At 53.7% G+C, this 14102-nt stretch overlaps 1 long non-coding RNA gene across 2 annotated transcripts in view; it reads right to left on the minus strand.

The window, feature by feature from the left end:
- The window catches only part of LOC134518825 (uncharacterized), a 252227-nt gene that overhangs the window by 2203 nt on the left and 235922 nt on the right, over positions 1-14102 (minus strand). The window contains exons 1-2 of one of the 2 annotated variants that reach the window (XR_010072068.1): positions 13794-13832; positions 75-354 (exon numbers count right to left, since the gene is read on the minus strand). The exons of the other annotated variant lie outside the window; for it this stretch is intronic. This is a non-coding gene — a long non-coding RNA (uncharacterized LOC134518825). Of the gene's footprint in view, positions 1-74; positions 355-13793; positions 13833-14102 lie in introns of those variants that run through there. 2 annotated transcript variants of the gene reach the window in all.

Genomic DNA, 14102 nt, shown 5'->3' on the forward strand with positions numbered 1-14102 from the left:
TGGTGGCCAGCAGCCACTGCATCTCTCCTGCACACCAGATCCATCCTTTGCCCCTCCAAAAGCATCTGACCCACCTGCACAAGGTGCCGGTTCGTGTACCATCATCAGCCTCCCGCTCCAGCCCCTGCTGAGAGCTGCCCCAGGAGCCGAGGGTGGGGGCAATGAGCCAGGGAAGGTCTGGGCTGAGGAGGAGGAGGAGGAGGAGGATGGGGAGCCCAGGACTGCAGTAGCCTCAAGACGGAGGTGTTTTTACAGGGAGCACAGCATGAGAAGCTTGTACGCCATCTGCTCCCGACTGCCCTGCATCCAGCGAACCGGCGCGTTGCTCTCTTTCCTACATGCTAAAAATACTCCCTTCAAAAAAAAAAAAAAAAAAAAAAAAAGAGAACAGAAAAAGAAAAAGAAAGAAGACGGGGAAATGAGAGGAGTATAAACAAAGACTCCATGGAGACCGGAGGCCTCATCATGCTCTTCCTGCTGCATCAGGGCCCCTCCCCCAGTTGCTGCATCCCTGTCTTATATTTTAGGGCAGAAACGTGCTGTTATTGGTTTTCCACAGCCCTGGGAGCAGGCACACACGTGCACACACACATGTACACACACCCTAACCCCGCGTACAGGCCATCTGCGCTGTTAACGGAGCTGAGGGAGTCGAGCCACCCCTCTCACTCCTCTCTTTGGCAGCGAAGCTGGGAGGGAAGAGGTTGGAGGGGATGGAGAGTCAGGGGCGAGGTTACAGATGTAGCCCCTCGGGCAGGGAAGGGTTCGGTTGCCTCTGGCAGCCGCTCTGCCCCAGGAGCCCCAGCAGCAGACCCAGCTCCACCGCTGGCGCTGACCCGTGGCCACCTCCATCCCTGCCAGATCTCTGCCTTCCCTGATCTTCCCAGCAGCAGGTCCCCGAACCCGGATGATTTTGCCTCAAGCGCAACCAACGGCCCCTGCGAACCCTTTTGGGACCACACGGATGGCCGCGGGGTTGGGCAGTAGGTTAGGACTCGGGCACTTAAGTCCTCGTCCATCTTTTGCCACGAAGCCAAGACAACCCCGGACAAGCCACTTTTTCCCTCTGAGCCTCCGCTTCCCTTCCCATCCGTTACTGGTTTAGAGCCTGAACTCTCCAAAGCAATACCAGCCTTTTGCAGGGCCGATGTGCAGCACAAAGCCCCAACAGACGGACCCGTCACAAGCCACCACCTCACTGCCAGCAGCGGGGTGCCCGCGGCTGGGCAGGGTGAGAAAATCCCATTTGCAGGAGGCGCACAACAGCTTCAAGTGATAGAAATCCTCCTTCCTTGGGCAGAGCGAGAGAGAGAGGAAAGGGAAAGAAAGATTGGGAAAAAAAAAAAAAAAAGCAAAGCTCTTTCTGGGGAAATTAAATTGGACTTCAAATTTACAGGGTCTTCATTTTGTTCTGGTGATAATGAATTAAGCTCTTGCTGGCAGTTATATTGCTGCAGAAATAAGTACCGGTTAAAAGCACTTTTGGAAACTATGACTTTCATTTTAAAGCTGCCACAATTTACATTTAATCCATTCATTAATTCATTTATTTATGCTGCTCAGGTACAAACCTCAACATCTCTCCTTTCCCAGGATTCACTGAAATGCTGTTTTTAACCCAAAACGAGATTCCATGCAGAGCCGGGGGCCGGCTGCGTTTCCCTGCGAGCGTTTTGCTCAGCATCACGCACGGCCCCCCAGCAGCTCTGGCTTGGGAGCGCTCGGCCAAACCTCCCTCCTTCCTGGGACCGAAGGCAGATGCAGATGTAAGAGACGTAGGGTGGGCTCAGCAGTGACCACCTCAGACAGCCGTGGGCAAGAAGCCACATCTATTGGGTCTCCTAACAGCGTTTTGGATCAGGGGATCCAAAAAACAGGCTTTTGCCTTTGCACGGCAGGAGGAAAACCCCAGCGACCCCGTATTAATGCTGTGGCTCCCTCTCACTAAGGATCTCCCTGCTGACGTGGAGCGAGCCCGTGTGTCCGTGGCCATGGAGTACTTTGGGCTGGAGGAACCAGACAGGAGCTTCCAGTAACTATAAATGCTGGTGACCAAACTCCTGCTGCCCCCGAGGCCAGCCTCACCCGCGAGGAGCACCCACGGGCAGCCCCTGCGCTGTGACCCCACCAGCGAGGGTTGTTCCCCCCCTTCCCCGACGGCCTTGCAAGGACGGAGTGTGGAAGAGGAGCCAAAACCTGGAGGTGAACAGCCCATTACCCTGATTAACCAGAGACGCAGAAAACGCTGTGGCTTGCGATAATTTTACCTCTGCCAGGTGTCCCTGGCACCGGCTCGCAGGTGAATCCAGCCCCCACGTCCTTTCCCACGCGCGCCCCTTGCTTCCCACAGCCCCTCGCACGGCTGATGCTTCACTTCTTCCTGCATCCCAGCTCCTCCAAAAGCACCCCAATAAAGGTTCCTGCTCCACAGCGCGCGTGCGCAGAGGGTTTAGCAGGGTCAGACTTTCAGAAGCGAAACCCAACTCTTCTATCACCAAAAGTGATAGATCCTACCACCTTCCCTTGGGCAGGCTGACTAGGGTGACCTGAGCTGCAGCGGTGCGTGGCAAGGGTTTGCTCCCAGCCTGAGAGCGCACGGACAGGCTGCCACGTGTGGCACAGACAGGGAGAGCAGCAGCAGCAAGATCACAGCCTGCTGACGGTGCCCCACAGAGGGAACGTTGCCTCCTGCCAGCACCGTGTATCTGCCTGGCACCCACGGCACCTCCGGAGCTCTGCAGCACGGCCTCGGGCTGGAATTTTGAACCCAGAGCTTTGGGGAGGTTCAAACGCAGCCCGCGAGCGGGATCTCACATCACGCCCGCTGATTACCGCATGTGTAAAAGCTCCGTGATGCCTCCTTGGTCCGAGAGCATCGCAGGCAGCACCCTCCATCACTGCAGACTCTGTGCCAGGAGGGACCCGGCCGAGCCTGGGAGCAGCAGGGGCTCCGCTCACGGCGAAAGATACAGAAGAAGGGGAAAGAAAAGAGAGACCGGCTCAACAAAAAGGCCCACACAGCCCCTCTGTGCGAGCGACTGCTGATATTACGGGGCCAGTAAATCCCCAACCCCTTTACAGGACAGGTGAACAGCATTCCTGCAGGAGACGCTTGCTCCGCTCTGCAGCAAGCATGGCTCCATCTCCCAATAACGCGGCTACGGGTTTGCTTTTGGCAGCCCCAATCCCATTTCCACCCACCCCTGGCATGGCTTTGCGAGGTGTCTGCCTCGACGTAGACACTGGCTCCATTAGAGGCCACAGAGCCACCGTGCTCCCGCCAGCAATAGGTTCCCAAACGCTCCCGTAATTTATATGGCAGTTTTCATTACTTCCCTTCTCTGAAGACTTGTTCAATAAATTACCAGTTTATGAATTCCAAAGTGCTCTGTGCAGCCCTGAACAAAAGGGAAAGGAAAAAAAAAAATACAACCCAGATCAGCTCTAATGGCAGAGCTTTTCATCCTGGAAAGAAAGCCATTACTAAAATGCTACCCCCTCTCCCCCACGCGGATAATGTTGCTTTCACGAGCCAGAGGATAGCAACACCCTCACTGTTTCCGTAGTGCCCAGGGCATGGGAGCCCCTCGTTACCCAAAGTGCTGCAGACATTGCACAAAGACTTTCCTTGAAGAGCTGAGCCACCTAAGAGCACGGGAAGCGAAAGGAAGGTCTTAAGAATTAAGGTTAAGCAGGGAGAAAAGTCCTATTTCCCAGCACTTTGGTCCAGCCACAAACCCACAGCTACGCCCACTCCCGTAGGCTGGTTTTCCTTTAATGTTCCTTGTCCATGGAACATCCCATCCTTCCCCCGGCACCGCCGGTAACTGTGAGGGTGAAGGGCAGCCCTTAGGTCAGACCCCAAGTAACGCAAAGTTTGTGCCTCTCCCCAGAGCTGCCCCGCTCCGAGCAGCAGGGAGACCTGGCAGGTCCCTGAAATCACATCTGAGAACTGCAGCTGGTGGATGGAGAGACGAGAAGAAACAGGGGCATTCACGAGAAAAACACGGCAAGTCAGAGATGAACAGCAGGGGAGGGGGAATGCTGCTGGCTGGGTGACACGGATGGTGGCAGGGTGGAGGTGGCTTGCTCCAGCAAGAGATGGGACTTTGGCCGGAGCTGTGGTCCACCCTTTTTTTAGCCCCATCCCCACCTCTGCCTCCGGCCTCAGTTTCCCCCCAGGCTCAAAGGCGGCTCCAGGGATGCCGAGCCAGGCTCGGGCACAGCGATACAGGCAGGAGGCTCCATGGACGGATGTTATTGATTGATGCTGGCCACCCACGAGAGCTGCCCTCCCGCACAGCGGCCAGGAGCGGGGAGGGAAGGTGGGCGAGCTGCCGAGCCGATAGAAAGCCCCTGCAGTGCTGCCTCCAGAGCCTTTCCACTCCGCCGGGCCGCAAACAGAGGGGACAAAAAAGAAAATAAATAAATAAATAAATAAAAGAAATCAATAACCACCACCCATTGTGTCTCCATCTGCCATTGATTTATGGCCCTGCTGAAAAGCCTTGTTGTCCACAATTATTGGTCAGTCAGCTCCCATTTGCCATGATTTCCTTGTCCCTCCTTTCCACCCGCCTCCCTGGCAGACTCCATCCCGCCACATGCTGGCACAGAGGGCTCCGGCAGCTCCCGAGGTGGGCACTGGCCGGGTCCCAGCTGTGTCCAGTCCCATGGTGGGACGGTGATTGCTTGTCAGGCTCAGGTGTGATCCTCCAAGGGTCTGGGATGGCAGCTGGAGTGCAAAGGTGGGAACAGGGATGCGGGCATCTCAGATGCAGAGCAGCAAGGGGGAAAGAGCAGTCAGGTGGACTGCAAGTAAAGCCAACCAGAAAATTACATTTTGCCCTGAGCTGCTAAAAATTCAGCTTTATCTCACAAGAAACCAGAAGCTGAGCACAGGATTGCCTTTCTAGCCTTCTTGACAACCTTCCCAGCTCGATTTTGCTCTTTTGGCCATTTCTATCATATGTCACACTGACCCAGGAGGTCAGATTGATCCAGTCAACCAAGCCGGGTGAGAGCAAGCGCCTGCTGGATGAGTTCCCCAAGATAGGCGTTTCATTATACCAGTGTTTCCTCGGGGGGGAAAAAAAAGGCTGTGTCAGAAAATAATCAAGTGTCCTAAGAGTCAGCAGTCTGGTGCCTCCATCTGCAGAGTCCAGCCCAGCCACCTCCACCACCCCGCACCGCACCAGAGGCGCCTGCGTTGGATTAAAGAGCGCTGCCTAATTCCAGCCCCCTGCCTGGGCTGTGCCCGCTGGCCTCCTGCCCACCTCCAGCTCCCTCGCGCTCCGAGATAAACAGCCCTGAAAACTGAGGAATTAACGTTGTCTCCCCAAGGCCAGGCTCAGCTTTGGCAAGGGGACGCTGCGCGAGCGGACAGGGGTTGGACGGGGAGGCGTGGGGTAGCTCAGCTCTGGGCAGGTCCTGAGGACCAACCCCTTTAGTCGCCAGTTGCTCACATGCGATGACACTGGGCTGCAGCGTAACGCAAGCAGTGACGGTCTTCTCCAAACACCCACTGGAGACCAGCAAAGAGACACGCGTTAGGGGACAGGTGAATAACGCAAAGGGCTGAGAAGAAGGAAAACGTGGTTTGAACAACCAGGTTGGGTTAATCCTCCTTATAGGAACTGCTGGGAATGCAGGGAACAAGCTGTGACCTCTTCATGCAGCAGACCTCTTCTTTGGGAGATGAAGCAGCAAAGCATTTACCCCGTGGAAACCACTTTGATGGCTCTGCTCTAGAGGGGAGTCTGGAAAGCAGATGCTGCTTGCAGCCATAGAGCAGACGAGGCTGGATGTGAGAGCTGGCAGGTTTGTGTTCACATGAGGCAATGATCATTTAGACTTAGTTTTGGTGAGAAAGGTAGATATTACGGAAGGGCTGATTGCAGATATGAGCCCCAAGTTGAATACTTTGGCCTAAATCAACTTTTGATTAAGTGAACAAACGAACGAAAATAAGTCTGCAACTTAAGATCTTGATTTCAAGCAGAGTGGACATTAAGAAACAAAAGGAATTGGGGTTAGTGAAGTCAGCTGGAGAGAGGTCACGGACACAGATATGCAGGATGCCTGGAATTGCACCAAGTGAAAAGGTGTTAGAGCTGCAAGAAGTCCCGAGCAGGGGGAAGAGAAACTAAAAATAAAAGCTTGCACAGAACAGCTTGCAAGGTAATGGGCTGAGCAGTCACTTAAAGAAAAGTGTTAGGAAGAAGCAGGGACCCTGCACAGATTGGAAGAGAGGAGTCCTGGAATGGAGGTCACGGAGGCCACCAAGTTTTCAACAAAGTGGAAACTGCATCAAGTCAGAGTTAGACCTTGCAAAAAAGGTATTGAAACAAACAGCTAGTTATAGAGCCTCAGAACCTTTCTGGCTTAAAGAGAGAAAGAACAAGGGCTGTTATGTGAGGAAAAAAGGGAAAAGATTAAAGGATAACTCAGGGCACATCCTAGCACTACTTGACCTCAGTTTTCAACCGGGGTGAAGTTGCCCATGGAGGTAAGAGACATACGAGGAAGTGGAACGGGGAAGCAGGAGACGGGAGCGAGCAATTCCCTGGAGTAGTGAAGAATAGGCACAGGGGAAAGCATTTCTGCTGGCAATTATTTTTATTACATCAAGATAAAGTATTATTGGTTTGGCGTACAGCACATGTGGGGGCTGTATTTAAATACGAGACACAAGCCCATTAATCTGGTCTCGTAGAGGATGAGGCTTCACAGCAGATTCAGCCAGCAAGGCTAATTGAAAGTAAGTAAACAACATTACGAGGGCTTAGCAAGGGGAGATCACGGCAGACTAAGTGGATTACCACATCCCCTTTGTCCGCAGGATCAACTGTTCTCATCCACCTGGACAGACTTAAAGCACCTGAAGATGGAAGGCTACAGGAATACAAAGAAGAAACATCGCAGGGGTTGGGACAGAGGAAAGACAGGGAGGCAGTAATAGCGCGGCAGAAAAGATGAGAAACTTCACCAACCTGACACCAGGCACCGCACCTCAAAGGGCGCTTCAGAACATCTGCAGAGGGGAACCACCCCATGACCACGGCAGCACCAGAGGACCATTGCCTCCATGTAGAAATCCTCCTTTTATTTGATCATTAAAATAAAATTCTCTTAGTCTGCCTGAGGCATACAGTGAGACCAAGCCTGCTTAGCACTTTGAACAGAGCCCTTGTTCCCAAGGGGAAAATTCAGAGGAGATTGGTTGCAAAATAGGAAGATGGGATATTGTACTGCAAGGCTTGAGTACCCTGTAAGTGGAATGAAATTGTAGCATAACAGCATGAGGTGTGAGGTCAGGTACTTGGATTAAAATTATTCTTCTCTGCATTTTTGCCAGTCCCTCAGAAAAGAGGGCCAGGTTGATCGAAGGAGGATTCCAAGACAACTCTGCCATATGGCCACAAATGAGACTAACGTAGTCTGGGTACGCAGAGGGCAGATGCACATCCCACCTGTAGATTAAGGAGAAATGCTGCTGTAGGGAGGAGACGCAACCTGGGATCTGGCCACCTACGTTCAGGAGAGAGGGAGACCATGGGGAGGGAGCCTGTGTTAGCAAAACAAAAGCCAAGAGGGAATATCACTGTCAGCTATAAATACATCGGGGTCTAAACACGCAGAAGGGAGAAGAGCTGTTGAAGCCAGAAGACAATGCTGGCACGAGGACAAATGGGCAGAAACTGGCTGTGAATAACTGTAGAAGGAAATGTCCAATTATTCCCATGATCCAGCTTTGGCACCGCAATCAGAGACTTTGCCTGAGGAGCCAGCCCATGAGGGGGGAGCTGGGAGATGTTGTGCCCATGGCAGCAGAAGCACAAAATAGATGTCCCAGGCTCCCCTCCAGCCTCATTGCCCAGGAGCTCTCACCTACAGGAGGTGCCAGCTTTCTAGGGTTTCTTCTGTAACGTGCCCTGGGCCTCCTCTGGGTGGGAGGAGGACCTCTCACTATTTAATACTGGAAGTCTTGCCCACAGACGTTCTGCATGCGAACCCTAATCCGATCATCTGCTTTCTGGGGAGGTTTTTGTGTACTTTTGCCCAGGGGATGAAGGGTGAGAAGATGGGATGGGCAGGGCAGAGGTCAGCAGCCACTGAGGCTCAGGGCAGCAGCTGCTCTCTCCAAAGCAGAGGGGCAGCAAGGACAGCCAGCTGTCATGCAAGAGCCCCCCGGTCCCCCTCTGGCACACATGCCCCAAGCTCCCAGCCCCGATCCAGCTGCCAAGCTGCCGTGCACACTTGTCCCTCCAGTCCCTGATGTTCCTAAAGGGATTAGGAGAGTAAACCCATCATTTCCTGGACCAGAAAGAGTGGGGACTGTTCTTGAACAAGGCTGAATACTCCCGGCGTGGGGCATGAGCACAAGTTCCTCCTTTTTCTCCTGCTCTAATCCTCATCACCCATCTGGGACCTCACCTTTCCTTGTGCTTGCTCCAATCTCATCCCCACGGAGCCACATTGCCAACAGCCCTGCACCAAACCAGATTTCACGGTCTGAGAAGAGCTGTCTCCAGAGCAGCCGAGAAGTGGCCAAAGCTGAGCAATTTTGGATGGTGCCCTATGGCCAGGGTTACCTGGTGGTGGAGGCTGCCAAGGAGCACGTCCGCGACTGACACAGCACTCTAGAGACAGGACGCTGCCACTGAGATTTCAGCCAACTGGAAGGAGAACAAGTCATGGGGTGTTCCTCCCCCCTGCTGACCAGTGCACACTGTGCATCCACCGGCCAGAGCAAGGGGACACTGTGTGCCAAGCAGGCCAGTAACTATGAATGAGACACAGACTGGCATCAGGGCACAGGGAAGCCCGAGCAGTCTGTGCTCAGCAAAAAGGGCAGCTACCAAACACGAGTCTGCCTCGCAGGCTCACGCGGTCCTTTTCCTGCCCGACTTCTGCTGTCTGAGCCTTCAGTGACTCCCTGCTACACGTTCAAAGGCACTCAGCAGCGCTTGGTCAAGCTCTGAGCCTTCAACACGGCTTTCTTGAACCCTCCTTGAATGGGTCCGATGGTCCACCGCGGTCACCTGCTTCTTACTCACCCACGTGCGCCCATGCACACCCTGCCCCCTCCCCATGCTGCAGAGGAGGGAGCTCCTGCAGCCTTTATGTCCCCATGCCCACAGGCCCGCGCAAAGCTTTTGAGCAGGGGTGCAGCCCCGTGAGAAGCAGCATCTGCTCAGCTTCTACGCTTCTTTCCCCCCCCCTACCCCCACACCCCTGTTCCATCACCATGGTAACCCAGCGGTGGGAGATGGGTTGCTCGGCAACACAAACACCCGGCTGGACCACGCTGCTGACCCCAGGAACAGGGACCCCCGGAGGGGGTTTGGTGCTTGCAGCGATGCTCCCCCCATGAAGGGGCTGAAGCGAGGAAGGGGATGGTGGCAGAGCGGTCCCGGCCCCGGGAGGAGATGTAGTAAGCAGCTTCCACTGGTGCTGCGGTGGCACCTCTCCAGGGATGCCCCATCCATCTGGGAGCAGCACCCACGCCTCCCCAAGCCTGGGGGCAGCTCCTCCCGGGGGCCGAGGTGCATCAACGCAGCCATGTCATGACTTCAACGGCCCCCTGAAGTCTCCCTGCTGATGCCTCAGGTTCCGTTTGCATCGCAGGCAGGTAGCGACAGGGTATACTCCAGCCTTCCCCCACCTCTGCCTCCTCCTTCCCAGGTCTCAGAAGTACAGCCCTCTTCCCCCAGTCCTCACGTCCAGCACACAGAGCAAAGTTTCCCCATGAGAAAATGCAAGGCCCTGGAAAAAGCGAGCGGTGAGCAGCCCCATTAGATCTGATAATGAAGGCAATTGCAAGATGCATATCCTTCAGCACACGGCCTAATCTCCGCCAGATGAAATGCAAGAAGGAAGATCACTGAGGTAACAGAAGTTAGCATTTGCAAAAGCCGCCTGAAGAAGCAGGCTCTCCGAGATTGCCAAGAGAACAGATAAAAGCAGTCATTACAACCTGCCAATGCGTGTGTGATAAAAACAAAGATACGGCCAGCAGATCGAGACACATACACAGAGAGCCACCTGCAGCCTCTAGCAAAGGCTTTGCCATAGGTGTGGGTTGCACCATACAAAGTTCGATGACAGCCGGGGATATCGCCTAAAGTAGGACACAGAAAGTAATTTTGCATGAGCATGCACAAGAAGTACAGGGTGTACAGAGCATCCAGCTGCAGAACTGAGCAACACCGACTCCGAGGCCCTTTTGGCTCTGGTACAAGGCAAAAAGAATACAAATAAATAAAAAAGGAGTGTGATAAAGCATGCATAGCTCTTACTAGGGTCAGCAGAAATGCAGAGCTGACAAAGCGGGCGCAAGCAAATCTGCATCTCAGACAGAATACGGAGAGGAAAAAGAGGAGCTGCCATCGCAGGCAGCGGGAGATGAAAGCAGGGTTAAATGCTGGCGACCAGGGGATGGGAGGTTTGATGTGGCAATAAGCACAACCGAAACACTGCCTTGCCAAGTTTCAGGATCACCCGAGTGGCCCGAAGCCCTGATGGCAGCACAGACACATCTTGCAGTGGAAGAAAACAAGAGACTGATTGGAGGCACAGGGTATCTAAAGAAATAATCCAAACAAGAAGTCAGCTGAATCCACCTCGTTTCTCACCCAGCAGCTTGAGTGCCAAGGGGCAGGCATGGCCGGCACATAGGAGAACTGCGGCACACGGGACCCAGCAGGTGCCTGGGGTCTGGTCGGGATCCCTACGGCCAAGGGCATCCCAGGGCACCCTGCATTGCCAAGGCTGAGCTGCAGCAGCTCACTATGGCCACACAACCCACAAGTCACTGAAACCGAGGTGTTTCCTCCAGCTACCAGACGGCTGGCTCCGCTGGGCGGCCGGGGGGCTGCATGGCAAATGCTCCCACCCCTACAAAGCTCCCCACCACAGCTCTCGTCACACAGAGTGGCAGTCAGCACGAACGCATTTTGGTGGAAAGGTGAGGACGTTGGGGACCTCAGCCAACAGGGGGGCTACACAACCGTATTTGGCCACAGATCAGATTCAACTATGGTATAGACAGAACCTCACCAGAGAGCCATTTTGAGTCAGTCCTCCTCAGAACAGCGGGTCTGCAGTCGGGGACTCCCCCCCTGGGTCAGGACACCATCCTGAGAAACTCCTGGAGGTTAAGAGCCCTCCCTTATTAGGTGAGCGATTGCACAGTTTGGGCCATCAGCCATAAGCCTTAAGTATTCCTCAGTTGGTTGTGTAGGATCTTGTATAACATTTTGCCCCTGTGGATTGATAGTGTTTGTCAGAGTCTCAAAGTGGTTTCAGTTAGAGTAAAACTTGGTTTCATTTCCTTGCTATCTTGTAAAAATAAATCCCATTTTCAGTTTGTTAGTCAGTCTGGCTTAGTTTTGTGAGGTTCCACAACAGGCTGCTGGAGAGAAGCTGCAAGCCACGGACCACTGAGCATTTCCAAACCTGCTGCGAAGAAGAGGAATTAGTGGCCAGACAACTGACAAGCTTGTCCCAGCTGTGGCCCTTCCCCAAGCTCCTTCTCCCATGGGAGCAAAAGGTGCATCCCGTGTCTTGCCCTCACCCGACACCTCTGCAGTCTGGAGCTCCTCTTGGCTGAGCTCACCCTGGATGCACACACAGATGAGAAATCAGACATCGCCGCCCCCAGGGAAGGATCCCTGACACATCTCCGGCTTCTTCCTTGCCAAGTCTGCCGCAGCTGATCTTAAAAGCTGCAAGCGGATTGCAGGTCTGGTGGGGAAACTCTTGGAGCAGAGGCCTCTGAGCAACTGGAGGAGGGGAGAAGGCAGATGGGCGCTCCACCTCTGTGGAGAGTTACACAGAGACTTCTCCAGAGAAAGCAATCAGGATGATTTGCACAACCCAAGCGACAACCTCCTCCAGCTGCAAGAGACCGTGGAACAAAGGGGAGAAAAAGGATTGACCCCAGAGCCCGGGCTGATATTGAATGGAGAAGGAAAGAAAGAGCAAGGCCAAGGACAACACAGCTGAGTGTGTTGGGAGTTACAGAACACCAGCAAAAACCTTCAGTGTGGTGTGGCACAGGTGTTACTGCCCATTAAAGTGAAAGCATAAATAGACAGGACTGGGATGGCCACGTTGGCGTGAAGCACGAGAGCAGAGCTGAGAACCTCTGCTCATCTGTAACCCATCCAGGAGGGCCAGCCCACAGCAGACAGATGAACTGCTCCGACACTGAGGAAACCATGACCTGTGCACAGCTGATTATTACCATCATTTTTTCCCCAAATGACTTCAACTGGAGCTCACGCTAGCCAGCGCCGCAATGAGTCACATTGTGACATTGCTCTCCAGGCGCAACGTTACTGATGAACTAATCCCGGCGAGCAGACACCAACACAGAAGACACACAGCGCAGAGCAGCTGTGTTACTTACAGGCCACTGGACTACCTCTGGCAGACCGGGCAGTGACAAACCAAGGCAGGCAGACACACCGGTCCCGCAGATTCACGCGGTGAAGGCCCTGGCCATGGTGTTACCACTGCCAACTACAAACCACCAGCAAAACCAAGCAGCTGCATGGAAAACCAGAGAGCTCCTCAAGGAGCTTTTTCCAGGAGACTCCCCTTCCACGCTACCTGGGAGGCTACAGGGAACCAGCAGAACAGGCAAGGGAAGGAGAGCAGCAACAGTTGCCAATTCACAGCATTTTTTCCCCCCCAAAAAAGCCACCCTATTAAGCCCCCATGGGATGAGAAATGCCAGCTAAAGGAGGGGACAGCTTCCCCGGTGCCAGCAGAGATGCCCTTCTCACCCAGCTCTGCCAACACAGCCGTGGAGGCAGCATCAGGCAGGCGGATCCCCAGCAGGGTCCGCATCCAGAGACAGGGCAAGTCTCACCCCAAAGAGTAAGTTTTGAAAAGCACAAGGATACACGACCACAATATAACAATATTTTAAGGACATAAGAAGGCAGGACCTCCCCATGCGAGGGTATGTCAGCTTAAATAAAGCAGCTCTGGATGCTGGGCTGGGAGAGGTTAACCAGACTCCCCAGTCACCTGTCAGCCCTGTCCCAGTTGGCCCAGATCAGCTTTTTTAGGGACTGTGTCCACGGGAGCATGGAGGGGCCTTGATCCAATTCGACCACCATGGGTGAGCAGCAGTGTGGGAATACCACACTTGGAAAGGTCCTCAGAGAATCCGGTATAAAGGGTCACCAGTGGATGGGTGGTTTTTGTTGTTGGTTTATTTTTATTTTTTTTAAGAGCTGCTCGTATTTTATTTATTTGCTTCAGAAAAAGTTGGGTTTCTTTTGTGGAGGTAAGCAGCTAATTGAGTTCAGGTTCTTCAGCTAATGAAGAAGTGAGCTGAATAATTAATTATTTGAAGATAAATTATTCATGGCCAGTTGTGATTCCAGTGTGGGAGCAGGGGGCTTGGAGGGTTATTTAGTTATTCTCATCTTAAAGAATAATGCATGTAAGCGCCCCATCCAGCCCCTCCGAATCACGGCTATGATGAGAGATGGGTGACTCGGGGGACCAGTCCCTTCGCTTCCCAGGGGAACGGGAACAGCTTGTTCCAATGATTAGTCGCCTTCCAGTATAAAGTGTTATTCAAAGTGAGCTGGCGCTAGACCCGTGTATCGCCTTGGGCCCGTACAGGGACGCTGATGGAGCAGAGTTCCTGCGGCCACGGCAGGGCTGTCCTCTGGGCCAGCCTTCCTCCTGAAGCCACCCCAAAAATGCCCCAATTGCCACATTCACACATCACACAACAGAACCAGCCCATCAGTCCCGCTTGTTCTCACCTCTTGCTTTTCACACCTTGCTCCAGGCTTGACCTCGCAGCTTGTTGGAACATCTCACTTGACCTGCTTCTGCACTGGATAATGAGCCATTAGCCACAATGATAACGATGGTTATTACAGATAACGCTGATCGCAGCTAACAGACAGGCTTGCCCTGGAAACCCCCCCCGACAGCTCAAACCCAGAGCACCAACTGCTTGGAAAGGGTCACCTGGGACCCCAGCGGTCCTTTCCTTACTCAGTGTCGAGAGGAGCCCCCGAGGCAGTTATCCATGCTGACGGCAGAGCCCTTTGATTACTCACCATTTT

Source organism: Chroicocephalus ridibundus, chromosome 7 (assembly GCF_963924245.1).
Source record: "Chroicocephalus ridibundus chromosome 7, bChrRid1.1, whole genome shotgun sequence".
Taxonomy (NCBI): Eukaryota; Metazoa; Chordata; class Aves; order Charadriiformes; family Laridae; genus Chroicocephalus; species Chroicocephalus ridibundus.